Raw genomic sequence first — 15693 nt, 5'->3', positions numbered from 1 at the left:
GAGGGAATAGAAACAACAAAGACAGAACATCATTGCACTGGAGTGTAAGTGATTTTGCCTCCCACAGGATCAAAATATTATTCAGGAATCCACCCACATCCAAAGATTAAATTGATGTCTAGATTTGGAAAGAGATCATGGACCTCATTCTGTCATTGAGCTTTGACAAACCAAACATAATTCAGAGTAATTTGTCAATATGAGTAGTGAGCTGTTCACACAGAGATGGTGAGATAGCTGACTGGAGTTTTGAGAATTCAAAAGATCTTCTGGGAAGCCATCTAATAAGGGCAACTGGGAAAAGGGTAACAGTAGACAAGTATGTTTCTCTGTAAACATCTACTGTTAGGAGAAGGCTATGAGTCATACAGTGGAAAATTACGTGGTCTTTGGAATTTTAAAGTCATAATTTCTCCTTCTGAATAGTGTCTTCAGTATTTTTTTTATTTTCTGTAACATCAAAGACACAAGTTGTTGGAGTCTGTTTTTATTTCCCATAAAATCAGGACAAGAGTATCAACTTGATGGTGCTGTTTCAACTTTTACACAAATCATGCTGTATATAATAAAGTTTTGGCATGGTGTCTGACTCTATATTATTAATATTTCCTGATTGCCTTCAAAATTGTTTCTAAAATTTTAGCTTACAAATTTATGTCCTGACTCACTGTAACCATTATTGTTGTTGTTTACTCACTAAGTCGTGTGTGACTCTTTCGCAACCCCGTGGACTGTAGCCTGCCAGGCTTCTATGCATGGAATTTTCAGGCAAGAACACTGGAATGTGTTGCCATTTCCTTCTCCAGGGGATCTTCCTGACTCAGGGATCAAAACAGTGCCTCCTACCTTGGCAAATGGATTCATTACCAGTGAGAGCAGAGAAGCCCACAGTAACCATTAATGAAGCTTATAAAGGAAGAGGGGAAAAAAAAAGGATTTTAGAGTCCATTTTGCTGACAGCACAGGCTAAGATGTTCTAACCCCAAGTATTTAAGGAAGAGTCAGGGCAGGTGGTTGACTTAATCAGAGTGTAAGCATCCTTCAGGATATATTCCTTGGCCTTGGTCACATGAATGGAGAGAGCCTTCCAGAATCACATCATGGCACAGTCCGTTGGACAGGATAACTTTTATGTGACTGTTGCTCTTATTTCATGATCTAGAACAAAGTCACAAACTGGAAGAACAAGGCTAGTATAGGGTGTCTAGAGAGACTTAAGCTCAGGAAAAACTCGACATTTAAAATCCAATGTTGTAAATGCTATGATAAATGGATGAACATATTGCAAAGGGGAGCTGAGATAAAGGAGCAACTAAGTCAGCATTTTGAAGTAAGGAATATTTTTCCCCAGTGCTCATAAGGTTGGCAAGCTACACACACACTTTCCTATTGATTCTTTGTGAAGTGTACTTTCCTGGGTGAATTTTAAGATATGTGTTGTTTTTCTAATATTTTAAAATCTTACTCCCTAAATTTTGGTATTTTCCCAGAGTTTGTTCTTGGGCATAGAGCACTGAAGTTGTCATAATGGTAGACTGTGTTACACCATTTAATTAAGTGGCTCTTATGTGAATATACTACTTCCTTCATTTCTTCATTTTTTAGATGGCAGTTAAATATAAGCAGATGTTTTAAATCAATATAGCTGAAAATTGGAAAGAGGGAAGGGCGTTGAAGTTAGCGGAATCAAACCCTGGGAGGAACAGAGAAAATGACCCATTACCATTAAAATGAAGGAGCTGAATTGAGGAGACAGAGAAATCAGGTTAGAAAATGTAACACTAAAAGTGGGCCATGAGGTGTTCTCAGATGGAGTTTTGTTGGATCTGTGTTCACTTAAATAACCATTCTAACGGGAAAGACTTTCTAATGTCCTCCCTTCAAACATCAGAGTTCTTGCATCACAGCGTCCACTTGACTCAAGCATGTCTAAAAAGCACTGCTGCTGCTGCTGCAAAGTCGCTTCAGTCGTGCCCGACTCTGTGCGACCCCATAGACAGCAGCCCACCAGGCTCTGCCATCCCTGGGATTCTCCAGGCAAGAACACTGGAGTGGGCTGCCATTTCCTTCTCCATTGCATGAAAGTGAAAAGTGAAAGTGAAGTCGCTCAGTCATGTCTGACTCTTCGCGACCCCATGGACTGCAGCCCACCAGGCTTGTCCATCCATGGGATTTTGCAGGCAAGAGTACTGGAGTGGCTTGCCATTGCCTTCTCCACTAAGACTGCTAAATTAATAAAAGGTATTACTTCTTTTCCTATTGAACTGTTCTAGGTGTTTTGTGTGTCTTGAATCCTAACTTCACTAAGAAATCATCAATAACACATTTAAGAAACATTCATTGATACTAAGTATAGCTTTAGAAAAAAAAAAAAAGCTAGCTGTGGAGATGGAAAGATGCTCAACGTCTGTCAGAGCAGACAAAACCATGGAAATCAATTTTTAGGATGGTTACTGTCGTAATGGAGGCATATGTAAGTGAGACATAAAGTTGCAGAGCGGTGGTTTGCATTCTGTGGATTGTGATTTAAACACTCAGATGCTTTTTGTGGAAAGGGCAAAAAATGGATGTCTGGGCTCTTCACCCTTTCTGTCCCCTCTTACACAGTCTCTTTCCACTGGTTCAACCAGTGTAGATTGTGCTTTTAATGGTTTATACCTTCAAATTCTACTTTCAGTTTGTTTAGAGAAAGAATACAATAGCCAAAAAAATAAAGACCCTGTTGTTTCAAGATACACATCTAAGAGAAGTCACTGATTCTGCCTGAATGTTATGGATGTAGATCATGAAAAGTTTCCTTGGGTAATTCTATATTTTAATATTTATTGCAAAATATATTGAATGAGTAAATATAAATAAAAATACTATACTAAGCCCCAATGTATCTACTACCTCACTCCTAAAGGAAATCAGTCACGAATATTCATTGGAAGGACTAGCTGAAGCTGAAGCTCCAACATTTTGGCCACCTGATGTGAAGAACTGACTCATTGGAAAAGATCCTGATGCTGGGAAAGATTGAAGTCAGGAGAAGGGGATGGCAGAGGATGAGATGGTTGGATGGCATTACTAACTCAATAGACATGAATTTGAACAAGCTCTTGGAGTTGGTGATGGACAGGGAAGCCTGGTGTGCAGTGGTCCATGGGGTCGCAAAGAGCCGGACAAGATTGAGCAACTGAACTGAACCTATTTTAAAAGAGAAAATTCCACAATTATGGGCAGAGACTCTCTTTAGATTTTACTCCATCCTTCCTCCCAGAGGTGACTCTTAAACTAAATTTGGAGATTATCATACCATTGTGTACATTCTCACAATATACTATATAGTTTGACTAAATTTAAACTTTATATAGTTTATACCATGGTTTTTTTTTTTTTTGTCTGTATCTTGCTGTTTTTATTCAGTTTATTTTATGGGATCCATCCATGTTGACAAAAATAGCTTTATTTTATTCATTTGCAGTATTGAATACTACTTCATTTTTTGAAACTAATAAAACATAATTAACTGTCACATTGATTTCATACATTTTTTTCTTAATTTTAGTAAAGCAGTATGGTAGGCAGAAATCTGAGATGGCTCCCAAGATTTCTAACCTCTGTTCTACACGTCGTGTGTAATTCCCTACTAGTAGCTGTGGGCAAGACTATTTATATGATAGATTTAACTTAAAAAAAAAGCTAAGTTACATTCTAAGCCAAAGCCGAAGTGGTTTGGAAATGAGTTTGAGGTTGAAAATCAATTGACTTTGAGTTAATCAAGTGGGAGATTGTGCTAGGTGGGCTTAACTTAATCTGTGAGCCCTTAAAAGGGGCCAGATCTTATCTAAAGGAAAAGATCCAAAATATGAAAAATATACTCATGCTGGCTTTAAATAAGCAAACATTGTGAACTGCCTGCAGAGAGGGGTAACCTCTAGGAACAGGGTCCAGGCTTACAGACACAAGGAACTGCTTCCTACCAACAATCCAAATGAGCTTGGGAGAGATCTCCAGTCTCAGATGGAATCTCAGCTCTGGCCAACACTTGGGTTTTAGTCTTGGGAGTTCCTGAGCAGAGGACCCAGCTCCTGACTTCTGGAAACTGCAAGATAATTTGTAAATGACCAAGTTTGTAGTCGTTTGTTACACAGCAGTAGAAAATTAATATCAGGCTTCCCAGGTAGCTCAGTAGTAAAGAATCTGCCTGCCAATGCAGGAGACACAGGAGATGTGAGCTTGATCCCTAGGTTGGGAAGGTCCTCTGGAGGAGGAAATGGCAACACACTCCAGTTTTCTTGCCTGGAAAAATCCCAGGGACAAAGGAACCTGGCAGGCTAAAATCCACAGGGTCACAAAGAGTCAGACTTGACTGAGCATGCCAGATGCATAACAACTATATATTTTTGCTATTTATTTCCTTGTACGCTTGCATGAGTGTATCTCTTAGTTATGTACTGAAAGCTCTGTTTGCAAAGTTGTAGGCTGTATGTGTTTAACTTTGCCAGATAGTGCTACATGGTTCCATAGAGGTACATCTTATTACCAGCTATGTATAAAATGGCTTACCTGATAGCTCAGTTGGTAAAGAATCCACCTGCAATGCAAGAGACCCCAGTTGGATTCCTGGGTTGGGAATATCCGCTGGAGAAGGAATAGGCTACCCACTCCCATATTTTTGGGCTTCTCTTGCAGCTCAGCTGGTAAGGAATCCGCCTGCAATATGGGAGGCCTGGGTTGGGAATATCCTCTGGAGAAGGGAAAGACTACCCACTCCAGTATTCTGTCGTAGAGAATTCCATGGACTGTATTGTCCACGGGGTTGCAAAGAGTCGGACATGACTGAGTGACTTTCACTTTCACTTTCATTTATAAAATAGCAGCTGACTTTCTCAGGTGAAGAAGTAATTTTCAAATTATCCATCGTGTAATCAAGATTTCTCTGTGATACTTCATTCTTTTGGGAAAGCCCTTTACTAACACAGGTTCCTAGCATAATAGAATATTATTAACACATTTTTTTCTTAAGAACGCAATATGGTAGATGTGTCTCTCACATTGCATAGTATCTAACTGCATTCTACAAATTAGAAGTATTACTAAAACAATAATTAAGGATACTAATTTTTAACATGTAGCTACTATATTTTTGGCTTTGTTTTTCCATTTTGTTTCCTGAGATGCAGAAGTCTTCTTGCTCATGCAAAATATAGAGTGAAAAATAATACAATGTCTGCATCCTGAGTGACCTCCAAATTTATGAGCAATACCGAAATACTCAAAAGATCCTTTGTAAACATTAGAGGCAGGAACAAAAGAAAGGTCACTACTTTTGCTTCTGCACATCTATATTTGCTCATGTTGCTAGGCAATGGAAGAAAATCATAGCCCTAAAGCTTTAGCTCGCCTTTTTCTGACATCCACTGTTAAAACAAACAAAATCCCCCTGAAACAAATACATGAAGTGATATAATTTTGCATAAGTATTTTTGGAATGTTGTTAAACATTAGCACTTATCTTAGGCAGTGAAAAATTAATTTCCCACTGTTAGAAAATATGAAATTTTGTTTCTTCTTTTCTCTTGCTTTTCTCATGAAAAAATGTCAGATTTCTTATTTATTATATTTTTTAAAAAGTCAGTTTTCCCCTAAAAGTCCAAAATAATGTTCAACAGTCTCTTGACATTCATAGGTTAAACATTTGAGACTTTAATTTTTCATGAGAGATACTGATGATTACCTATATTCTTTCATAATTTTGCTGAGGCATACATGTGGGAGTGGGCACTTTCCAGGTGGTCCTAGTGTAAAGAATCCACCTGCTAATGCATGAGACACAAGAGATGCCAGTCCAATCCCTGGGTTAGGAAGATCCCCTGGAGTAAGAAATGGCAACCCACTCCAGTATTTTTACCCATAATATTCAATGGACAGAGGAGCCTAGAGGGCTACAGTCTATGGGGTCACAAAGAGTCGGACAGGCTGAGCATATATACATATATGTGAGAGTGGGATTAGCCAACCATTCAGCATACTTATCACACAAGACAAGTTTTTCTTTGCATTGACTCTCTTTTCCTTGTGAATTAGGAAAAAAGTACCTTTGCTTCTTTGTGAAATTGCCACTTCTCATCTCCACATTCACACATTTCAACTCCAGTGGTGGAAAAAGTAATGAACATTGGTTTAAAACACTACTAATAAAAAGTCTTTGACTGTGTGGATCACAATAAACTGTGGAAAATGCTGAAAGAGATGGGAATACCAGACCACCTGATCTGCCTCTTGAGAAACCTGTATGCAGAGCAGGAAGCAACAGTTAGAACTGGACATGGAACAACATATTGGTTCCAAATAGGAAAAGGAGTACATCACGGCTGTGTATTGTCACCCTGCTTATTTAACTTAAATGCAGAGTACCTCATGTGAAACGCTGGGCTGGAAGAAGCACAAGCTGGAATCAAGATTGCCGGGAGAAATATCAATAACCTCAGATATGCAGATGACACCACCCTTATGACAGAAAGTGAAGAGGCACTAAAGAGCCTCTTGATGAAAGTGAAAGTGGAGAGTGAAAAAGTTGGCTTAAAGCTCAACATTCAGAAAACAAAGATCATGGCATCTGGTCCCATCACTTCATGGGAAGTAGATGGGGAAACAGTGGAAGCAGTGTCAGACTTTATTTTTCTGGGCTCCAAAATCACTGCAGATGGTGACTGCAGCCATGAAATTAAAAGACGCTTCCTCCTTGGAAGGAAAGTTATGACCAACCTAGATAGCATATTCAAAAGCAGAGACATTACTTTGCCAACAAAGGTCCGTCTAGTCAAGGCTATGGTTTTCCCTGTGGTCATGTATGGATGTGAGAGTTGGACTGTGAAGACAGCTGAGCACCAAAGAATTAATGCTTTTGAACTATGGTGTTGGAGAAGACTCATGAGAGTCCCTTGGACTGCAAGGAGATCCAACCAGTCCATTCTAAAGGAGATCAGTCCTGGGTGTTCATTGGAAAGACTTATGCTAAAGCTGAAACTCCAATACTTTGGCCACCTCATGCAAAGAGTTGACTCATTGGAAAAGACTCTGATGTTGGGAGGGATTGGGGGCAGGAGGAGAAGGGGACAACAGAAGATGAAATGGCTGGATGGCATCACCGACTCAATGGACATGAGTTTGAGTCTGGAGTTGGTGATGGACAGGGAGGCCTGGCATGCTGGGATTCATGGGGTCACAAAGAGTTGGACAAGACTGAGCAACTAAACTGAACTGAAGTGAACTAATAAAAAAAGAGCCTTGGTAATGGCCAAGTTTGAGATTGTAGCCTTTCTGTAAGTCTTCAGTAGGCATCTCATTTGAATGTCATATATGGCCTTTTGACATTCTGTGCCATTCATTGTGACATCTGTAGGCAAGGATCTGATGAGACTTTAATTTTTAATGAAAGCATTGGATGTATATAAAGCATTCTATAAGGAACACAAGCTTTCATGGTTCTCTATTTCTCTGTCTCTGAGAATGGACCCTTCCTGGGCATTTTTTCATCTGCTATGAAACTACCTTTTTACTGGAACTGTTTTCAGTGTCTTTTATTTTAGGCTTTCTTCATTCCTCCACTTGTGCCTAGATTGGTGTCCCTCCCCTGCCATTATACCCAAGGCACCCCTTTCTGAACATCATTACTTTATGCTATGACCATATATTTATCCCACTCCTGCCCTGGACTGCATATTTGAACATGCAAAGTCCTTATTGATCCACTTCTTATGATGTTGTGAGGCATTCACACAATGCCTGGAATATAGCAGAGCCTTAATAGCTGGATAGTGAAAGTAATAGCAATATAATAGCTAAGAGCAAGAATTCTGGAGTCATACTGCTTGGGATAGAGTCCCGGTTCTAATGTTGATAAACTATATTTACTTCTAGTCATCCACATAGCACAACATGTTTCATATACTGCTCGAGGCTATGGGGCATCATTCACATGAACTACAATATAAATGGTTAACCTGGTGTCCTTATTGCTGATGATCTCTGCTCGTCTTGGTTTTCCCATCTTTTCATCGGGATAACTATTGTTCCTACATCAAATAGCTGTGAAGACAAAAAGAGATATTATATGTTAGGTAATTAGCATACTGCCTTCTATGGAGTAAGAACTAAAACTGTTAAATATTTTTTATCTTCTAATTATTATTATTATATGAGATGAAAAACAGTCATAATTGTTGCCTAGGATTCCATTAAATGAATAAACCATTTACTTTTTTATTAAATTTTTTAAGAAATAACTTTATCTATTTATTTATTTTTGTTTGCGTTGGGTCTTCGTTGCTGCTCAGGCTTTCTCTCTAGCTATGGTGGGCAAACTTCTCATTGCTGTGGCTTCTCTTGTTCCAGAGAAAGGGCTCTGGGCTTGCAGGCTTTAGTACTAGTGGCACATGGCTCAGTAGTCGCAACTCCCAGGCTGCAGAGCACAGGCTCAGTAGTCGGGGCATGCAGACTTAGCTGCTCCGTGGCATGTCTTTCTGGACCAGGGATTGAACCCATGTCTCCTGCATGGGCAGGCAGATTCTCAAACACTAGGGTAGCCCTTCATTATGTTTTAATAAATGATCATTAGGTTTTTATCCATTTTTTATCTTTATAATTATTGCAAATTAAAAATGTAATCTAATGCATGTCTCCATGAGCACTCATCTCTAGGACAGATATCTAGAAGTAGAATCTGTGGGTCCAAAGGTATGCACATGTTCAATTAACCAGATAGAGACCAGTTGTTTTCCACAGGACCACCATAAAAACTTACACTCCTACCAAAACATTAGTTGTATATGTTCCTGTTTCTCACATCTCCATCAATACTTGTTTGATCTTGGCCGTGCTAATGGGTAGGAAATATTTCATTGCTGCTGTATTAGTATTCAATTTTTTAGTTGGAGTATAATCACTTTACAATGTTGTATTAGTTTCTGCTGTACAACAAAGTGGATCAGTTATACGTATACAAATATCCTCTCCTCTTTGAGCCTCTCTCCCTCCCATCTCCCCATCCCACCCCTCTAGGTCATCACAGAGCACCAAGCTGAGCTCCCTGTACTATACAGCAACTTCCCACTACTATGCATGTTACACATGGAAGTATGCATATGCCAATATTGGTTTCCTATTGCTACGATAACAAATTACCGCAAATCTAGGGGGTTAAAATAACAACCATTTATTGTGTCACAGTTTTGTAGATCAGAAGTCTGGGAATAACGTGTCTAAGCTTGTTTTGTGTTTAAAATCATTCATGGGAAAAATCGAGCTGTATGCACGTCTGTGTTTTCTTTTTTTTCCTAGATTCTCTGGACGATTCCATTTGTAAACTCAGTCATGGTGTTGGCCTAATCCAGGTTTCTTTTTTCCGTCTGGCTGTGAGCCAGGGACCAGGCTTTGCTCTGAGAGGTTGCCTGCCTTTCCTCTCAGTTGCCCCATGTGGTTCCCCCCAAGCAGTGGTGGGGCCATCCCAGCTCACTTAGAATTTCTCAGACTTCTCTTTAGACCTTACCTCTCTTGTTCCAGCTAGAGAGGTTCTGTGCTTTGAGAACTCATTTGATTGGGTTGAACCTACCTAGATAATCCAAACTGGTGTCACTATCATGAGGCTCATACCCTTAATCACATCTGCTAAGTCCTTTTTGCCATGTAATGCAAAGAGATTCTAGGGATTGGGGCCTTCTCATCTTTGAAGTGAAGTGAAAGTTGTTCAGTCGTGTTTGACTCTTTGCGACCCCATGGACTATACAGTCCATGGAATTCTCCAGGCCAGACTACTGGAGTGGGTAGCCTTTCCATTCTGCAGGGGATCTTCCCAACCCAGGGATCAAACCCAGGTCACAAACATTGCAGGTGGATTCTTTACCAGCTGAGCCACACCTACCACAGTTCTGTTGATTTGCCTTTTGCTGTCCGTTAATTGCCCAGACTGACTTCTATGGTTCGAATTGCCTATTCATAGACTTTTTCCAGTTTTTTTTTTTTAGGTCATTTGTCTTTAAGTTCCAGAAAAACATCTATTTCTGCTTTATTGACTATGCCAATGCCTTTGACTGTGTGCATCACAATAAACTGGAAAATTCTGAAAGAGATGGGAATACCAGACCACCTGATCTGCCTCTTGAGAAATTTGTATGCAGGTCAGGAAGCAACAGTTAGAACTGGACATGGAACAGCAGACTGGTTCCAAATAGGAAAAGAAGTACATCAAGGCTGTATATTGTGACCCTGTTTATTTAACTTATATGCAGAGTACATCATGAGAAATGCTGGACTGGAAGAAACACAAGCTGGAATCAAGATTGCCGAGAGAAATATCAATAACCTCAGATATACAGATGACACCACCCTTATGGCAGAAAGTGAAGAGGAACTAAAGAGCCTCTTGATGAAAGTGAAAGTGGAGAGAGAAAAAGTTGGCTTAAAGCTCAACATTCAGAAAATGAAGATCATGGCATCCAGTCCCATCACTTCATGGGAAATAGATGAGGAAACAGTGGAAACAGTGTCAGACTATTTTTCTGGGCTCCAAAATCACTGCAGATGGTGACTGCAGCCATGAAATTAAAAGACACTTACTCCTTGGAAGGAAAGTTATGACCAACCTAGATAGCATATTCAAAAGCAGAGACATTACTTTGCCAACAAAGGTTCGTCTAGTCAAGGCTATGGTTTTTCCTGTGGTCATGTATGAATGTGAGAGTTGGACTGTGAAGAAGGCTGAGCACCGAAGAATTGATGCTTTTGAACTGTGGTGTTGGAGAAGACTCTTGAGAGTCCCTTGGACTGCAAGGAGATCCAACAAGTCCATTCTGAAAGAGATCAGTCCTGGGATTTCTTTGGAGGGAATGATGCTGAAGCTGAAATTCCAGTACTTAGGCCACCTTATGCGAAGAGTTGACTCCTTGGAAAAGACTCTGATGCTGGGAGGGATTGGGGGCAGGAGGATAAGGGGTCGACAGAGGATGAGATGGCTGGATGGCATCACCAAGTTGATGGACGTGAGTCTGAGTGAACTCTGGGAGTTGGTGATGGACAAGGAGGCCTGGTGTGCTGTGATTCATGGGGTCGTGAAGAGTTGGACACAACGGAGCGACTGATCTGATCTGATCTGATTAATTTGCTGAGGTTTCTTATATATTGTGACTAGTAATGCTTATACATATGTCCATTGCAATATTTTTAAATTGTGGTTTAACTTTTAAATGTAACTTATGACATCTTAAAATAGTCAAACATTTCAAATTTTAATGTGGTCCAATTTAGCAATCATTTTTCCTGGTATTATAAGAACATTCATCAATATTATCTTCTAAAAACTTTTCAGCTTCCTCTTTTCCATTTTGTCTTTCTGTGTCTTAAAATGATTTGAAATTGAGATTAAATGATATGGCATTAGATATAGGTATGCAAACATGCGTGCATGCTCAGTCATATTCAATTCTAGGACCCTATGGACGGTTGCCTGCTAGGTTCCTCTGTCCATGGAATAACTTTATCTTTAAAGGCAAAACTAATACAATTATGTAAAGTTTAAAAATAAAATAAAATTAGAAAAAAAAAATTTGCCACAACACAATTTAATAGTACCAATGTCTTGTTTGGTATTGTTGTCAAATTATTGTAAATATAGTTTCCATAATTTTTAACTCTTGACTGTTTTATGCTTACTATCATCATATGCAATTAATAACCATAGTAAATCTTATCAGCTGATAAGGAAATCCTTCTTTATTAATCTTAAATTTTCCTTGGTTATTATTTTCACATCTGCTCATACCTCTATGTTTTAGGACCAGTTGGTAAGTCTTATTTAAAAAAAAAAAAAAAACTTTAGGAATTTTAAATACTGTACTGCATTTGTAGTTCATGTGACCAAGAACTCTCATCTTCAGAATCCTAACTTCCTTTCATTAAAAGAAATTGTTCTCCATGTGGGTTTTGTTTTATGTTTTGTTTGTTTCTGTTTTTCTTTTTTTATTGAAGTATAGTTGATTTACAATGCTGTGTGAGTTTTAGATGTATAGCCAATAACATATATATATATATATATATATATATATTCTTTTTCAGATTCTTTTCCATTAAAGCTTATTATGATATTTAATGTAGTTCCCTGTGCTATGCAGTAGGCCCTTGTTGTTTTCTACTTTATATACAATAGTGTGCATCTGTTAATCCCAAACTTTTAATTTATCCCTCCCCACAGCATTCCCCTTTGATAGCCACAGTCTTGTTTTTTTATGTATGTGAGTCTATTTATGTTTTGAAAATAAGTTCATTCATATCTTTTATTTTTTGATTCTATGTGTAAGTGATATCATATGGTATTTTATGTTTTTTTGACAGCTACTATGATCTTAATCTCACACACTAGTAAAGTCATGCTCAAAATTCTCCAAGCCAGGCTTCAGAAATACGTGAACAGTGAACATCCAGATGTTCAAGCTGGTTTTAGGAAAGGCAGAGGAACCAGAGATCAAATTGCCAACATCCACTGGATCATTGAAAAAGCAAGAGAGTGCCAGAAAAACATCTATTTCTGCTTTATTGACTATGCCAAAGCCTTTGTGTGGATCACAATAAACTGGAAAATTCTGAAAGAGATGGGAATACCAGACCACCTGACCTGCCTCTTGAGAAACCTGTATGCAGGTCAGGAAACAACTGTTAGAACTGGGCATGGAACAACAGACTGGTTCCAAATAGGAAAAAGAGTACATCAAGGCTGTATATTGTCACCCTGCTTATTTAACTTCTATGCAGAGTACATCATGAGAAAGGCTGGGCTGGAGGAAGCATAAGCTGGAATCAAAATTGCCAGGAGAAATATCAATAACCTCAGATATGCAGATGTCACCACCCTTATGGCAGAGAGTGAAGAACTAAAGACCCTCTCGATGAAAGTGAAAGAGGAGAGTGAAACAGTTGGCTTAAAGCTCAACATTCAGAAAACAAAGATCATGGCATCCAGTCCCATCATTTCGTGGCAAATAGATGGGGAAACAGTAGAAATAGTGGCTGACTTTGTATTTTTGGGCTCCAAAATCACTGCAGATGGTGATTGAAGCCATGAAATTAAAAGACGCTTACTCCTTGGAAGGAAAGTTGTGACCAACCTAGATAGCATATTAAAAAGCAGAAACATTACTTTATCAACAAAGGTCCATCTAGTCAAGGCTATGGCTTTTCCATTAGTCATGTATGGATGTGAGAGTTGGACTATAAAGAAAGCTGATTGCTGAAGAATTGATGCTTTTGAACTGTGGTGTTGGAGAAGACTCTTGCAAATCTCTTGGATTGCAAGGAGATCCAACAAGTCTGTCCTAAAGGAGATCAGTCCTGGTTGTTCATTGGAAGGACTGATGTTGAAGCTGAAACTTCAATACTTTGACCACCTGATGAGAAGAGCTGACTCATTTGAAAAGACCCTGATGCTGGGAAGGATTGAGGGCAGGAGGAGAAGGGGACGACAGAGGATGAGATGGTTGGATGGCATCACGGACTCAGTGGACATAAGTTTGGGTGAACTCCTGGATTTGGTGATGGACAGGGAGGCCTGGCGTGCTGCAATTCATGGGGTCACAAAGAGTCAAACATGAATGAGTAACTGAACAACTGAACTGATGATCTTGATGTTTTTGTCCTCCCCAAATGGGTTAAAATCCTAACCTATCAAAGGTGATAGTATTAGGAGTGAGGCCTTTGGGGTGATTAGACATGAGAGTGGAGCTTTCATGAGTGAGATTAGTGCTCTTGTATTATACATCCCATACAGCTCCCCAGTCCCTTCTGCCCTTTAAGAATACACAGACAAGTCTGCAACATGGAAGAGGGCCCTTCTTCACTCCTGTTGGCTCCCTGATCTCAGACTTGAGCCTTCAGAATTATGAGAAGTCAATTTCCGTTGTTTATAGGCCACTCAGTCAATGGTATTTACAATAACCCAAACTGACTAAGACAATAACTATTATACTTTTTCTAAAGGGTTTCTGTTTTGCCGGACCAAATTCAGAATGTTTATGTCTTTTGTTTTTACACTTATTGATATTACATTTTTAATTCCATTGTCAAAATGGTTTTGGCTGTGTATATAAATGTTACTGATTTTCTACATTGATCTATACCAGGTAAATTTTCTAAGTTTATTTACTGTTAATTGTTTATAAAGTGAAAGTGAAGTCGCTCAGTCGTGTCTGACTCTTTGCGACCCCATAGACTGTAGCCTACCAGGCTACTCCCTCCATGGGATTCTCCAGGAAAGAATACTGGAGTGGATTGCCATTTCCTTCTCCAGGGGATCTTCCCTACCCAGGGATCGAACCCAGGTCTCCCACGTTGCAGGCAGATGCTGTAACCTCTGTGCCACTCTTTAATTTCTGTGTAGACAAATAAAACAATTATATATTTATATTTTTATTTCTTTGTCCCAAATCTTTTTGTTTTATTTATTTATCTTATTTACACTGCCTTAAATTTTCATAAAATTATAAAGAGTAATGATGATGATTATCATTCTTGTTTTGTTTATTAAGTTTCACAGAATTTTTTGACATGTATTTTGATATATCCCTATTTTCAAATTAAAAAATGTTCTCATATTCCTAAGTTTTCTGAGTTTAAAATGATGTGGTGGATTCATGTTGCTATATGGCAAAACCAATACAATATTGTAAAGTTAAAAAATAAAATAAAATAAAACTTAAAAAAAAAGAAAATATAACCCAATTGATTGATATAAAAAAAATGATGCCTATGTGTATTTGATTTTATAATGTTCTTTATTATCACACCTGATTTATTTTTATGTTTATATTTCTCTTTTAATTAACATTATAAGTTACGTTAATGTTTTACCATAGTAAAATATCCTCCCATTCCAGCTATTAAACAAACACTTAAAATCCCAATTAAAAATACATTGCTGAATTTAATTTGCTCATATTTTATTAATGGACAACATCTTTGCCATAAGTGAAACTGGTTGAAATTTTGTCATACCATTTTTGATTTGAATGCTTCATTAAATGAATTATAATTTCTCTCTTTTTCTATATCTCAGAGTAATATACACATAAGTTAAATACTGACATTTCTGTGAATGTTTCATAGAATATATGTGTTGAATTAAATATTAAGTTTTTCATTGTTTAGTATTTCTATTTTTGTAATTGTTTTTGATGGATTCTTATTTTCTGTTTCTTCTTGAATCACTTTTATCCAGGAATTTATCGATTTGTTAGATGCTTTCATTATGTATGAAATATTGTCCTAGATTTCTTTCCAATTTTATTTGTGTCTTCTTGGTTATTTCCTTTTCTTTTGTCTTATGTCTCATGTCTTTTTATTTCCTTAATGTTTTATGTCTTCTTTTTAAATTTTATTAACACCTCATGATCTCACCTATAGAGATTTAGGAATAAGGAATCTCATAAGGAATCTCAACCCTGATCACCGTATCTTCCTAAGATTACGGTTATTGTACCTGATATTTACAGTCACAACTAGACAAGGGTGTTCAAAGCAGCACCAAGCAAGTCACCTGGTTCTTTCTTTTTTCCCTTCCTGCCTATATCAGGTACATTCTTCCCTCAACTCTCAAGATCCCTTAGCCCTGGCAAGATAGCAACTCCATTCTTGCCTACTGTTCCCTGAACATAAGGAGCTTAA

General features: G+C 38.2%; 1 long non-coding RNA gene across 1 annotated transcript in view; it reads left to right on the top strand.

Annotated features, from left to right (window-relative positions):
* LOC139178021 (uncharacterized) overlaps positions 1–15693 on the top strand; it is a 229430-nt gene that overhangs the window by 209410 nt on the left and 4327 nt on the right. The window lies entirely within an intron of this gene.

This window comes from Bos indicus, chromosome 20 (assembly GCF_029378745.1).
Source record: "Bos indicus isolate NIAB-ARS_2022 breed Sahiwal x Tharparkar chromosome 20, NIAB-ARS_B.indTharparkar_mat_pri_1.0, whole genome shotgun sequence".
NCBI classification, from domain to species: Eukaryota; Metazoa; Chordata; class Mammalia; order Artiodactyla; family Bovidae; genus Bos; species Bos indicus.
Note: the sequence above shows the minus strand (reverse complement) of the source record. Positions and strands in the feature narration are given on the sequence as shown.